The sequence below is a fragment of the Nycticebus coucang genome, chromosome 21, assembly GCF_027406575.1.
Source record: "Nycticebus coucang isolate mNycCou1 chromosome 21, mNycCou1.pri, whole genome shotgun sequence".
Taxonomy (NCBI): domain Eukaryota; kingdom Metazoa; phylum Chordata; class Mammalia; order Primates; family Lorisidae; genus Nycticebus; species Nycticebus coucang.
Window position 1 is genome coordinate 22,439,953 of NC_069800.1, and position 13,438 is coordinate 22,453,390.

General features: G+C 39.3%; 1 protein-coding gene across 5 annotated transcripts in view; it reads left to right on the plus strand.

Annotated features, from left to right (window-relative positions):
- The first annotated feature begins 1,394 nt into the window (after positions 1-1,394).
- Positions 1,395-13,438, plus strand: part of TASP1 (taspase 1) — a 393,334-nt gene continuing 381,290 nt past the window's right edge. For 3 of the 5 annotated variants that reach the window (XM_053574176.1, XM_053574178.1, XM_053574179.1), the window contains exon 1: positions 1,403-1,440. The gene's annotated coding sequence lies outside the window, so the exon portion shown is untranslated. Of the gene's footprint in view, positions 1,441-1,535; positions 1,693-13,438 lie in introns of those variants that run through there. The other 2 variants (XM_053574174.1, XM_053574175.1) reach the window with 2 other exon arrangements.

The following is a 13,438-nucleotide window of genomic DNA, read 5'->3' on the forward strand; positions in this document are numbered from 1 at the left end:
CGCCTGCCACAATGCCCGACTAGTTTTTTTTTTTTTTGGTATAGTTGTCATGGTTGTTTGGCAGGCCCCGGCTGGATTCGAACTGCCAGCCCCGGTGTATGTGGCTGGTGCTCTAACTGCTTAGCTACCGGAACCATGCCTGGACTTGATATATCGTTTTCTAAGTGGCTCGGCTGAGGTAAGGATTCATACTATCTTGGGTCTAGAATCCTTTCTCTTAATGCACTGGTTATTTTTTTAAGAAATTCAAACTACTTACTTTAATATGGGTCCCTATATTCCCTTTCAAATCTAAAAATTACATTTTTACGGATAAACTTCATAATAGTTTTTTTTGTTTTTCACCTTTTTAGTTTTTGTTCATAGAGAATATTAGAAAAATACATCCTACAATACAAACATTATTAAATATGGATTTAGGATTACTAACAGTTGAGATATCTTTTCTTTACAATTAACACATATTTTTATCTAGAAATGCCAGAGCGGAAATCAGTTCCAGAGACTAATTTCCATCTTAGTCCCAAATTAGCTTCCTGGCTTTTTTTCTTGATTGCTGCAAGGATCAAATTCTTGATTGCTTTTCTCTTTTCCGAGGAGCTCCTTTCATCATCCTCCCTACCCCATCTCTGTAACTTGGCTAAGCAGAAAATCCCTCCAGTTCAGTGGTTCTCAAATTTTAGGTGCATCAAAATCACCTAATTTGTTAAAATGGACTGTTGGTTCCCAGATCCAAAGTTTCTGATTTAGTTAAATCTGAGGTGGGGGTGCTGAGGAGTTGCATTTTTAGTAAGAGCTCGGGTGATAATGCTTTAAAGCTTGCTGGTCTGGGGACCACCCTTCGAGGCAGGATTAAAGGTGGTTACACGTTTAAGGATTTATGCTAATAGTTACCAGGAAAAATTAAAGAGACTACATTAACGTTGCCATGTCTTGGTCTTAGTTCCTAGACAACAAAAGTAAGGCCACTCAGATTTTCCTTACTGGAAAAGGGGGGCAAGGCTGGTCCCCACTTCCTATATGAAATCCAGGCAGAACCTCAGGTTTCCCTACTACATAGGGAGGACATAAGGACGGAATGAAATAAGCGACACCTCAATAAGCGACGGCCAATTTCATTACATTTCGTGCTCTATTGTTAGTCGGTCAACTACTCAGAGTTACATCCTGCGGATTTATTTAGGGCGGACGGGGGGAAAAGAAGGAACGGCGCCTGCGCAGCTCAGAAAGACGCCCCAGGTGGAATCCTCGCAGCACTCCTGAAGCCAGGTGTACAGCTAAAGCGCAGGGGGCGGAGTCAGCGTGCGGAGTGTGCGTCTGCTTCCGGAAACGTGACACCGTGAGCGACCAATGGGAAGACTAAACGTCAACCTCGCTTCCTCACCCTGGCAACGGGCCGGTGACTACTTCCGGTGCAGTGAGGGCTCGGGGCTGACGCGGGTGAGTGTCCCTCTTTCTCATACTGTCCGCGCCGCCGCCGCTACCGCGTCGGTACCTCTCTGTGGGCTGGGACGTCCTGTCCCGGGCCGAGAGGGGGCGGCTCGCAGGACGCCCGTTGCCCAGGGCCGGGGGAGAGGAGGGAACCTGGGATGCCCCTCATCGGGTGGTTTTGGTCGCGCGTGGGGGTCGTGCCAGCTCCCTTCCCAGTTTTATCTCCGGCGTGGCGGCCTCCTGGCCTCTCCGGGGACAGGGGTGAGGACTATCTGTGGGGGGGTTGTTTTCGCAGTCCTCCACCCACTTTGCAGTCGCGGGCTGGAGGTGTCTCGGAGTTCCAGGTTAGCTCAGATCGAGAGTGTGTCCCAGTCCTGGGTGTCGGGTTAGGGTCCAGGCAGCCAAGTAGTGTGATAGAGGCTTGGTTAGGGTCCCGCGGGACGTTAGCATTCAGTACTCAGGTGGCGGCGCCAGACGAGAAAAGGACAGAGAAGATGGAGCAGCTGGAGAGGAGGGTGAAAAGCAGGACGTGGAGGTGCCCTGGAAGTGGAGGGCATCGTGTTTCCGGAAGGAGGGAGTTCAGCTTGATGTGCTTCTGTAGGGGAGGGGAAGGACTATGTGACTGAGACAGCTGAATAATAAGTTTGGGAGTTTAGTAATCTATCTTTTTGTTATAAATAAAGCCTTTTCCAAACCACTTAGAAAAAGCTGTGCTTATTAAGGAGTATCTGGAAAATGCAGAAATATTTAAAAAGAGACCACCTATAGTTCCTTTAACCCAGCATTTTGATGTTTCTATTTTATTAGCTTATTTGTGGTCATTGTGTTTAAAATATGGTTATAACTAAAAAGCACAGTTTGTGTACCTTTTATGTGTTTTTTTTTTTAATTGAGATAGTCACATACCACAAAATTTATCTTTTTACATTGTAAATGTGTTTTTTTTTTGGTCTATTTACAAAGTTGTACACCCGTCGCCTTTATCTATCCAGAACATTTTCATTATTCTCTCCCCGACCCCAAGAAATCCTGTACCGGTTACAGTCATTCTTCATTAAATTATCCCTTCTTAAACCTCTGCAGACCTTGCAACTATTCATCTCCTTTCTTGTGCCTATGGATTTTCTTGTTCTGGGCATTTCATGTAATGGGGGTGGGTCGTATAATGTATGGCCTTTTGTGTCTGGCCTCTTCAGTTAGCATGTTGTTTTCAGTTTCTGTATCAGTATTTCTTTTTCATGAGTGAATAATGTCCATTGTGTGGATATAGCACCTTTTTTTTTTTTATCAATCATAACTTAGTAGACATTTGGGTTGTTTCCACGTTTGACTATTTTGAGTAATTCTGGTATAAACCTCTGTGTACAAGTTTTTGTGTGGACCTATGTTTTTAATTCTCTTGGGTATATACTTAGAAGTGTAATTGGTGGATAGTATAGTAACTTCTTGAGGAAGTGCCAGATGTTTTCCAAATTGGCTGTACCATTTTATGTTCCCACCAGCAGGTTATGAGGGTTCTGATTTCTCCATTATCCTTGTAACACTTAACTCTGTTTTTAATTAAAGCCATCTTAGTGCTTATAAAGTGTAGCTCAGTGTAATTTGGTTTACATTTCCCTGATGGCTAGTAAAGTTGAGCATCTTTTCATGTGCTTATTGGACCTTTGCACATCTTTGGGGAAATATCTGCTCAATTCCTTTGCCCATTTTTAAATTGAGTTGTCTTATTTTAAAATTATATGAGTTTCTATAGTCTAGATACGAGTGTCTCTTATCAGACATTGGATTGGTAATATTCTATTTTCTCCCATTTTATGGGTTGTCTTTTTACCTTCTTGAATGGTGTCTGTTCTTTGAGGCATAAAAGTTTAAAATTCTGGTGAAGTCCAGTTTATTTGTATTCTTTTTCTATGCTTGTGCTTTGGTGTCATATCTAAGAAACCATTGCCAAAGCCAATGTTACAAACCCTGTGAAAACCCTGTGTTTTCCTTCTAAGAGTTTTATAGTTTTAGGTCTTAAATTTAAGTTTTTGACCTACTTAATTTTTGTATATGGTGTGAGGTAGGAGTTTAACGTCATTCTTTTGCATGTGGATCTCCAGCACCATTTGTTGAAAAGATGTCCTTTCCCCATTGAATGGCATTGGCATTTTTGTTGAAAGTCAGTTGACCATAGGTTTATCAGTTATTGTTGTCTTTTTTTTTTTTAGGTTATTGTTTTCTTTTTTTTTTTTTTTTGAGACAGAATTTCACAATACTGCCCCTGGTAGAGTGCCATGGTATCATAATTCACAGGAACCTAAAACTCCTGGGTTCCAGAGATCCCCTTGCCTCAGCCTCCCAAGTAACTGGGACCACAGGTGCCCTCCACAATGCCTGGCTAATTTTTCTGTTTTTAGTGGAGATGAGGTCTTGCTCTTGCTTAGGCTGGTCTGGAACTTCTGAGCTCAGATGATCCACCCACCTCAGCCTCCCAGAGTGCTAGGATTACTGGCATGTTGAGTGGCCACACGTGGGCCTAGGTCATTGTTTTCTTTCTTTTTCTTCTTCTTCTTTTCTTTTTTTAGTCATAACTGTACAGTTATGGGGTACAATGTACTGGTTATTGTTTTCTTAATCATTTCTTTGTGTTAGACATTTAGGTCACTTGCAGATTTTTGTTATTATAAATTACTCTGTTATTAAACACAGCATAAAACCTTTACTCTTTTTTTTTCTCTCTTTTTGATGCTATTTTGGTAGACAGTTTTCTCTGAAGTAGAATTACTGTGTCAAAGATGAATTTAAGTATGTTCTGGAGCTCATTTAATGAGGCATTAAACCTTCACCATCCTGTTTAAAAGCAACAGCAGAGTTCTTTATTCATGAGTTGTAGTAGCTTAAGGATTGGATTCTTGACAGTGACTTTTGCTGTGAGACGAATTGGGTTCCACAACTTCCTCCTCCTTCAACTGCTTCTGAAAGACTAAGGAAAGCTAGAGTGAAAACATGAACACTGCACCAACAGGAAATATGGTAGTTTTCTAAGTGACTTAAAAAAATAGTGTCATCACATACAGTAGGAAAATAAAGCGATGTTTTAAGAAAGATGATGTCTCAGTTTAGACCTTAGGTAAGTGCCAGGAAAAGTCCCTGCAGTAAAACCAGAATTTTATTTCAGCTTCTCTCCTGGCTTTGATAATCAAATTTGTATTCATTTTGGTCTAAAGATGACATACTTAAATCATCCCTTTCAGTAGATAATAACAAGTAAAAAAAACAAATACAAAATGTTATTACGAGAAAATCAAGCTTCTCTTTCATCTTTGCCCCTCAGTCTCCTGTTCTTAAAGCAGTGGTTTTCAATCTTCCTAATGCTGCAGTGTATTTTCATTGTTAAAAATTTCAATGTATTTTCATTGTTAAAAATTTCATTAATCAAATTAATTTGTATTCATTTTGGTCTAAAGATGACATACTTAAATCATCTCTTTCAGAAGATAATAACAAGTAAAAAAAAACAAATACAAAATGTTATTACGAGAAAATCAAGCTTCTCTTTCATCTTTGCCCCTCAGTCTCCTGTTCTTAAAGCAGTGGTTCTCAATCTTCCTAATGCTGCAATGTATTTTAATTGTTAAAAAGGGGTTGCGACCCACAGGTTGAGAACTGCTGCCTTAGAGGAATCCTTGGTACAGTTAACTTGTGTCTGTATAGACTAGTTTACATATACAATATTCCTGGAAAGATAGTATCTAGGTGCAAAATTATACACTTTAAGGCTCTTGATACTGACAAATTCCTTTTCAAAATGGTTGCATCAGTTTATAGTGGTACTACAGTGCTAATTAGAAAATTTCACTTTTGTTTGTATTTCATTGAATATTCTTCAGTAATGGACATCTAGTTTATATTTCCTTTTTTATATGTATTGCTTACTCATGTCTTTTGGCGTGATACTTGTTTTGGTTGGAGTTGTCCTTTATGAGCTTTATTTCGGCAGCCTTTTTTAGATGATTGTTTTATGGTAGCGTGAATTTGGTGAGAAGTGTTAAAATGCTTTTTGTAGCATGCTATGAGAGGTATTATGGGCAGAACCAGGGTTGAGGAAAAGGAAGTTAAATGCTTGAGGGAGAAATCTGTAGGATTTGGAAATTTGGAAGCTTTTCAAAGTAACTCTAAGGTGAGTTAGAAAGAGTAGCACTATTAAGAAAAAGAAGTAATGTGCAAAGAAGGAAATTTTGGGAGAAAGATATGCTTGTTTTAGGTAGGCTAAGAGCAAGGAGGATGTAGATTGAGTTGTCCAGAAAATTTGTGGCTAGAGCTCAAGACAGAAGACAGTTTAGGAATCATCTAATTTGCTGAGAACACAGTTTTGAGAGGTTGTCACTAAATGAAGTTACTGAAGGAGACATTTGGCAATGGAGTCAAAGGGGCTCTGAGAGAGTAGACTGGCAGGCTTGCTGAGGAGAGCAGGTGATCTAGACAATCATAGGGTACAGGCGGATTAAGAAAAGGCCATTGGGGATTAATAAATTGTGGTATATGTACAGCATGGAATATTATGCAGCCTTAAAGAAAGATGGAGACTTTACCTCTTTCATGTTTACATGGATGGAGCTGGAACATATTCTTCTTAGTAAAGTATCTCAAGAATGGAAGAAAAAGTATCCAATGTACTCAACCCTACTATGAAACTAATTTATGGCTTTCATATGAAAGCTATAACCCAGTTATAACCTAAGAATATGGGGAAGGGGGAGAGGGAGAGGAAGGGAGGAGGTTGGGTGGAGGGAGGGTGATTGGTGGGATTATACCTGCGGTGCATCTTACAAGGGTACATGTGAAACTTAGTAAATGTAGAATATAAATGTCTTAACACAACTAAGAAAATGCTACAAAGGCTATGTTAACCAGTGTGATGAAAATGTGTCAAACGGTCTATAAAACCAGTGTTTGGTGCCCCATGCTTGCATTAATGCACACAGCTATGATTTAATAATAATAATAAAAAAAAAGTCATTGGGTTTAGTAACTTGGAAAAGATAAAATTTAGGGGAAGCAAGAAGTTTTTTTTTTAAAAAACAGCTTTATTAAGAAATAAACATGTATCAGACAATTTAGCCATTTCACATATATAGTTCAGTGGTATTTAATAGGTTCAGAGTTGAGCAACCGGCACGACAATTAATTTTAGAACATTTTTATCACCACATACAACCCCCCCGCCCCAACTCTGCTCCATTAGCAGTCACTCCCCATTCCTTTCCCACCCCCTCACCCCCATCTCTCCAGTCCTAGGCAACCACTAATCTACTGTTTGTAGATTTGCCTATACAGAACATTTTTTATAAATGGAATCATACAATATATGGCCTTTTGTGTATGTTTTTTTCGTTGTTTCCAGTGTTCTTTCATGTTCTAGTATGTATCAGTAATTCATTTCTTTTTATGGCTGAATGATGTTCTACTGTTAAATATACTACATTTTGTTTATCATCAGTTCAACATTTGTGTCTTTTTGGCTGTCATGCATTGTTGCTATTAATATGTATGTGCTGCACTTTTGTGTGGATGTTTTTAGTTCTCTTGGGTATAACACCTAGGAATGGGATTGCTAGGTCATATGATAACTTTTTCAGCAACTATTCCAGAAGATGAACAAGTTGCCAGTGTCTATCCTAATAATTTTAGTATCATTAGTAGTAGGAGATTGCAAAATGTCGGTATTCAAATGTCTTATTCAGAAATAAAGGTATTATATAAACGATCTATAGAATTGCTTTTTGTTGTATAAAACTGTTACATGTCTATGCATTTCCTTTCATTGGAAACCTTTCATATTGAACGTTACCTCAAAGTTTAGCTGAGGTATTAGGCATTTTTCTTGTGGATCAGTATATTGGTATAAGTGTATTAGGTTAATTTCAAATAATGATTTGTAATAACGATTACAAATATAATGAAAACATCACAGAGGTTATTTGATGCTAATCTATAGTGATGACTTATTTTTCTCTCTCGTTTTAACTTTAGAGATTAAATACTGTGATTTTTTTTTTCTCCCAAATTTGGATTATTTATAGTTTGTGCATCCCAGAAGTTCAAGATCCAGAAAAGCGAAAACAACCCCTTGGGTCAATATTGTTGATTGGCCTTGCTTTTTGTGTATTTCTTTCCTAGGGAGAAGGAATGTATAGAAGTTTCAGAGGACGGCATTGTTTACTGATTTAGGTGTGATTGGATCTTGGGCTTAGCTCATTACCTAGTGTTCTCATAAGTAAATAAATGAATAAAAATATTTTTTTTAAAGTAGAGCATTCAGATGTTTCAAATTCAAAAGGTACAAAAGAATGAATGGTAAAATTTCCATCCCACCTTTGTTATTAGTCATCCAGATCTCTTCTGGTAACCACTAATATGCTAGTTTTTGATTTGTTATGTCAGATTTGTAGGTTTCATATATAAATTTAACTCTATTCCTCCTCCTCCCCCAAATATGGTACTGCATATGCTTCTGTTCTGTCCCATGATAATTTGTATTATTTCCATGCTTTTTAAATTTACTATGTATCTTTGTCTTTAAGATTGTATCTATGTATCACATTTCCTCATTCTTCTCAATGGCTGCTTTTATTTTATTTTATTTATTTATTTATTTTTTTTTTTGTAGAGACAGAGTCTCACTTTATGGCCCTCGGTAGAGTGCCGTGGCCTCACACAGCTCACAGCAACCTCCAACTCCTGGGCTTAAGCGATTCTCTTGCCTCAGCCTCCCGAGTATCTGGGACTACATGGCTGCTTTTATTTTTAACCACTTCCATTAAGAGTATTGTTGGTCTGGGCCAGGTGTGTGGCTCACGCCTATAATCCTGGCACTCTGGGAGGCTAAGGGCGAGAGGATCCCTAGAGCTGAGGAGTTTCAGACCAGCCTGAGCAAGAGCCAGACCCCCATCTCTACTAAAAATAGAAAAAAAAAATTAGCTGGGCTTTGTGACAGGTGCTTGTAGTTCTAGTTACCTGGGAAGCTGAGGTAGGAGGATGACTTGAGCCCAGGAGTTTGAGGTCGCTGTCAGCTTGGCTAATGCCATGGCACTCTAGCCTGGGTAACAGAGTGAGACTCTGTCTCAAAAAAAAAAAAGTCCGGGTGTGGTGGGCTCAAGCCTTTGTTATTCTAACACTCTGGGAGGGGAAGTTGGGTGGATCCCTTTAGCCTACAGGTACAGACCAGCCTGAGCAAGAGCGAGACCCTGTCTCTACTAAAAATGAAAAACTGAGGGGCGGTGCCTGTGGCTCTGTGGGTAGGGCACCGGCCCCATATACTGAGGGTGGCAGATTCAGACCCGGCCCTGGCCAAAAGCCAGGTGTTGTGGCGGGCACTTGTGGTCCCAGCTACTCAGTAGGCTGAGGCAAGAGAATCACCTAAGCCCAGGAGCTGGAGGTTGCGGTGAACTGTGTAATGCCACGGCACTCTACTGAGGGCCACAAAGTGAGACGCTATCTATTAAAAAAATAGAGGATCACTTGAGCCCAAGAGTTTGAGGTTGTTGTGAGCTCTGATGCCATGGCACTCTACCAAGGGGGGAAAAAGTAAGACTCTGTCTCAAAAGAAGAAAAAAGGTAAAAAAAAAAAAAAAGACTGTTGTTGGTCTGTATCCTAATTTTGAATGATTTTGCCAAATTGCCCTGTTGAGTTGTGCCAGTTTATACTTTCAGTAGGAATTTATGAGGGCTCCTGTTCCTGTGTACTCTTAAAACATGTTATCTTTTTGATACATGCTAATCTAGGTTAAAAAAGGATATTTGAGTATAGTTTTGTTTCCTATTTTTCTTTTTAGTGAGGTTTAGCATTTTTATCTGTTTGAACCATTATATGATTTTCTGTAAACTGAGTGATTTGCCTCTTTTTTTTGGTTTTTGTTATTTGTGGGAACTCTTTATTTTTTAGATAAGTCATGAGTTTAATGAGTACTGAGTTAAACAAAAACTGATATTGAAGTAGAAATTGTTTTATTTCTAATTGAATTGCAGTCATTTCCGTAACCATTGGGATTAGGAGGCCAGAGTTGTGTATTGGATAGCCTATCTACTTGAGTCCAACAGAACTTTGGGGCCAGCATTTTTGGAGGGGTTGGTTGAGAGTATATCGTTTGCTAAATAAATATATTTCAGATTATCTCTGGTTAAAGATAGATTGCTCAAGAAATAGAATATTAATCTGTCTTACAAATTTTCTTTCTTTTTACACAACTTTGAGCAGAAGTGTTTTAAAATCTCCCATTAAAGAGAGATTTTATCATATGTTTTAAAATATGTCTCTATTTTATCATATGTTATAAAATATTGGTTATAATTTACTTTCTTTTTTTTTTTTTTTTGTAGAGACAGAGTCTCACTGTACCTCCCTCGGGTAGAGTGCCGTGGCGTCACATGGCTCACAGCAACCTCTTAACTCTTGGGCTTACGCGATTCTCTTGCCTCAGCCTCCCGAGTAGCTGGGACTACAGGCGCACGCCACAACGCCTGGCTATTTTATAATTTACTTTCTTAATCATAAAGTGTAAATGTTTTCAGAAATAACATTTTATTTTTTAGAAATAACATTTATACTTTATGATTAAGAAAATAAATTATAACCAATATTTTATAACATGATAATTATCATACATTAACTATATAATAAACATTATATAGTTTATTTCTAAAAAAATGTATCTGATGATAGTGAGTCAGAGTACCTTGATATTTAATAATCTATACTACTTACATGTGTTTTCACATTAAGAAGATCTTTTCCTGAGTTTTTACTCACTCTGTTTTTGTGCTGTCAGACTAGTAGGCCCAAGCTCATTTCATGGTTGGGGCAGATTTGATGTACTGTACACGATGACATGTACAGTCTGGCAGATGAATCACTAAATGCCACTTTGTCTGCCCAATACATGACTAAGTGGTACCCCATCTGAGAGAGACAGAGAAAGAGGGAAATCACTAAAGTATAGGTAATTGAGGCAGATTCTTTTGATGGTATTAGAAAAAAAAACATGGTTAGAAAGACAGTCATTTAAATACATTGTTACTTAATAAAAATCAGCACTTTTGTAATGAAAATTTTTGGCCATATTCATTAATCTATGTAAATATTTTAACAGAGTGTATGTGTATATATGTATATATTTGATTGTAAAGTATTTGTCTTATAAATGAAGTGTTACATAATAAAAATTCAAAGAATTCTTTTCTTTTGGAGACAGAGTCTCACTTGTTTTTCCAGGCTAGAGTGCTGTGGCCTCAGCCAGGCTCACAGCAATCTCACACTCCTGGGTTCAAGCTATCCTCCTGCCTCTTCCTTCTGAGTAGCTGGGACTACAGGTGTCCACTGGCAGCCTGGCTAATTCTTCTATTTTTAGTAGAGATGAGGTCTTGCTTTGCTCAGGCTGGTCTTGAACTGAGCTCAAGGGGTTCTCCCATTTGGACCTTTCAGAGTGCTAAGATTGAGGTGTGGGCCATGGTGCCCAGCCAAATGAACTCTTTTTATCCAAGAATTAAGGGAATTAAAAATACTGTATATCAGTGCTTTTCAGGGATAGCCTCTTTATAAAGGACCAACTATTAAAAATTTTCAATGTAAATTCTTTTTCTTTTTTTTTTTTTTTTATTTGGCCAGGGCTGGGTTTGAACCCGCAACCTCCAGCATATGGGGCTGGCGCCCTACCCTTTGAGCCACAGGCACCGCCCATTGTAAATTCTTTTTCAATCTGTTGCCAACCAATATAAAAGGGAAAAAAATTAACAAAAAAACCTTAACCCCACCCCCCAAAACAAACTGAAATTTTATTTTTTATTTTTTGTATGAAAGGTTTTTATTGGTGAGGGAGGGATGCTGCAGAGCAGCATCAAGGAGGAGAGAAAAGAAGAGAGAAGGGAGTAAAGAGAGAGAGGGGAAAGGGGGTGGGGAGAGATGGAGAGAGAGAAGAGAGACGATACACACTGAGAGAGAGGAGCGGAGAGAGCTGAGATTTGAATCTGTGAAAGATAAAAATTAAAGCTTAATTTTTGTTAGATTTGGTAGAAAAAGTTGACCACCTTTGGCTTGGTGCCTATAGCTCAAACAGCTAGGGCATCGGCCACATACACTGAAGCTGGTGGGTTTTAATCCAAACAACAATGACAACTACAACCAAAAATAGCCGGGCATGTGGCGAGTGCCTGTAGTCCCAGCTACTTGGGAGGTTAAGGCAAGAGATTCGCTTAAGCCCGAGAGTTGGAGGTTGCTGTGAGCTGTGATGGCACGACACTGTACCAAGGGTGACAGCTTGAGACTGTCTCAAAACAAACAAACAAACAAAAATTGACCACCTTCTTAAGTTGACCTAATTTTCATAGACCAGACATATACCACATGCAATCAATGGAAGACTGACTTCTGTACATTGACCATCTCTGTAAACTGTATCTTGACTGCTTGGACTGTGACACACAATATGCCCTCTATATCTTGACCAGTTGGGTCTATTCTGCACCAAAGGGTAGAAGGTATGGGCCTTGCTCCTTAGTTGTATTTTCTTTAGTATAAATTCTTTTTCATGTTTTATTATTACCACATATTGCATTAGGCCTAACATCCTGTTGCTTATCACTTGTTAGGGAAGATTTTTTTCAATGTGAAGGACTTGTCGGAATTGTAGATGCATCCTACAATTACTGAAAAATTTTACAGTTAATGGAGATCTATCATGGCTCAAAGGAAAAAGCTCAAAGAACTGGCATTGAAGGAAAAGATGGATCTTTTACATTTTCTGGAAAGCAGCAGCCAAAGAAAGATGGCAGAACATTTTGGTGTTAGCAGGACTGCAGTTAGCAGCATTCAAAAATGTAATGATTTACTGAGGGAGATACGGTGAGGAAAGCAGAGATCTACAGCAGAAAAGGAGGGTAACTTCCCCTGATGAATTTAATGAAGCCATGTTTAGCTGGTTCAAACAAATGAGGGCAGTTAATTACAGAATCTCTTGGGTGATGATCCAAGAAGTTGCTAGAAAATTTGCACAGGAATTTGGGGTGGCAAATTTCCAAGCATCAAGTGATTGGCTTGAGAAATTTATAGTGTGACACATATCTCCCAGAAACTCTTGCGTGGCGAATGAAATGAAGTTCCAATAGAAGTTATGGAAGTTCATCAAAAAGTTTCTGGGCTCTTCCAGACACTTCACCTGCGAGCCGGGCTTCTTACCCATTTCAAGTTTGAGAATAGGTTGAGATCGTTTCGGCCCCAAGACCTCTAATCATTCGCTTTACTGGATAAAACTGCATGGATGGGTTTCTTGTCTGCGAGAGTGCCAGCTATCCTGAGGGAAACTTCGGAGGGAACCAGCTACTAGATGGTTCGATTAGTCTTTTGCCCCTGTACCCAGGTCGGACAACCGATTTGCACGTCAGGACCGCTACAGACCTCCACCAGAATTTCCTCTGGGTTCGTCCTGCCCAGGCATAGTTCACCATCTTTCGGGTGAAAGATGATGACATCCTTATAGCTGATGAGAGCAGAATCTTTTTGAAGGGGATGCCTGACATGAGCTTTGTCATGAAGGCTGACAAATTTAAGAGTGGAGAACTTTCTAAAGAATGTTTCACAGTTCTACTTTGTGCTAGCTCAACCAGAGAGAAACTTGCTGATTGGTAAATTGGCAAAGGCATGTGCATTCAAGAACAGAAGCCCAAAGACCTCCCTGTCAGTTGAAGATCAAACAAATGTGCATGGATGATGGGTGCTCTATGTGAGGTGTGGGAAAGGGGATTGACCAGGAAATGAAGAAGCAACAGTGTATTCTACTGACAGGAGATAACTGTCCTGGCCACCCACAAGGGAATCATTTCACAAATGTGACACTGAAATTTCTGCCTCCAAACATGACCTCAAAAATCTAATCTCCTGACCAAGCCATCATCAAAACATTTAAAGTGAAAACACAACCTGTGGTTCACCTGTGGAAGCAACTTCATCCATTGTGTCAGTTAACACTCTGGA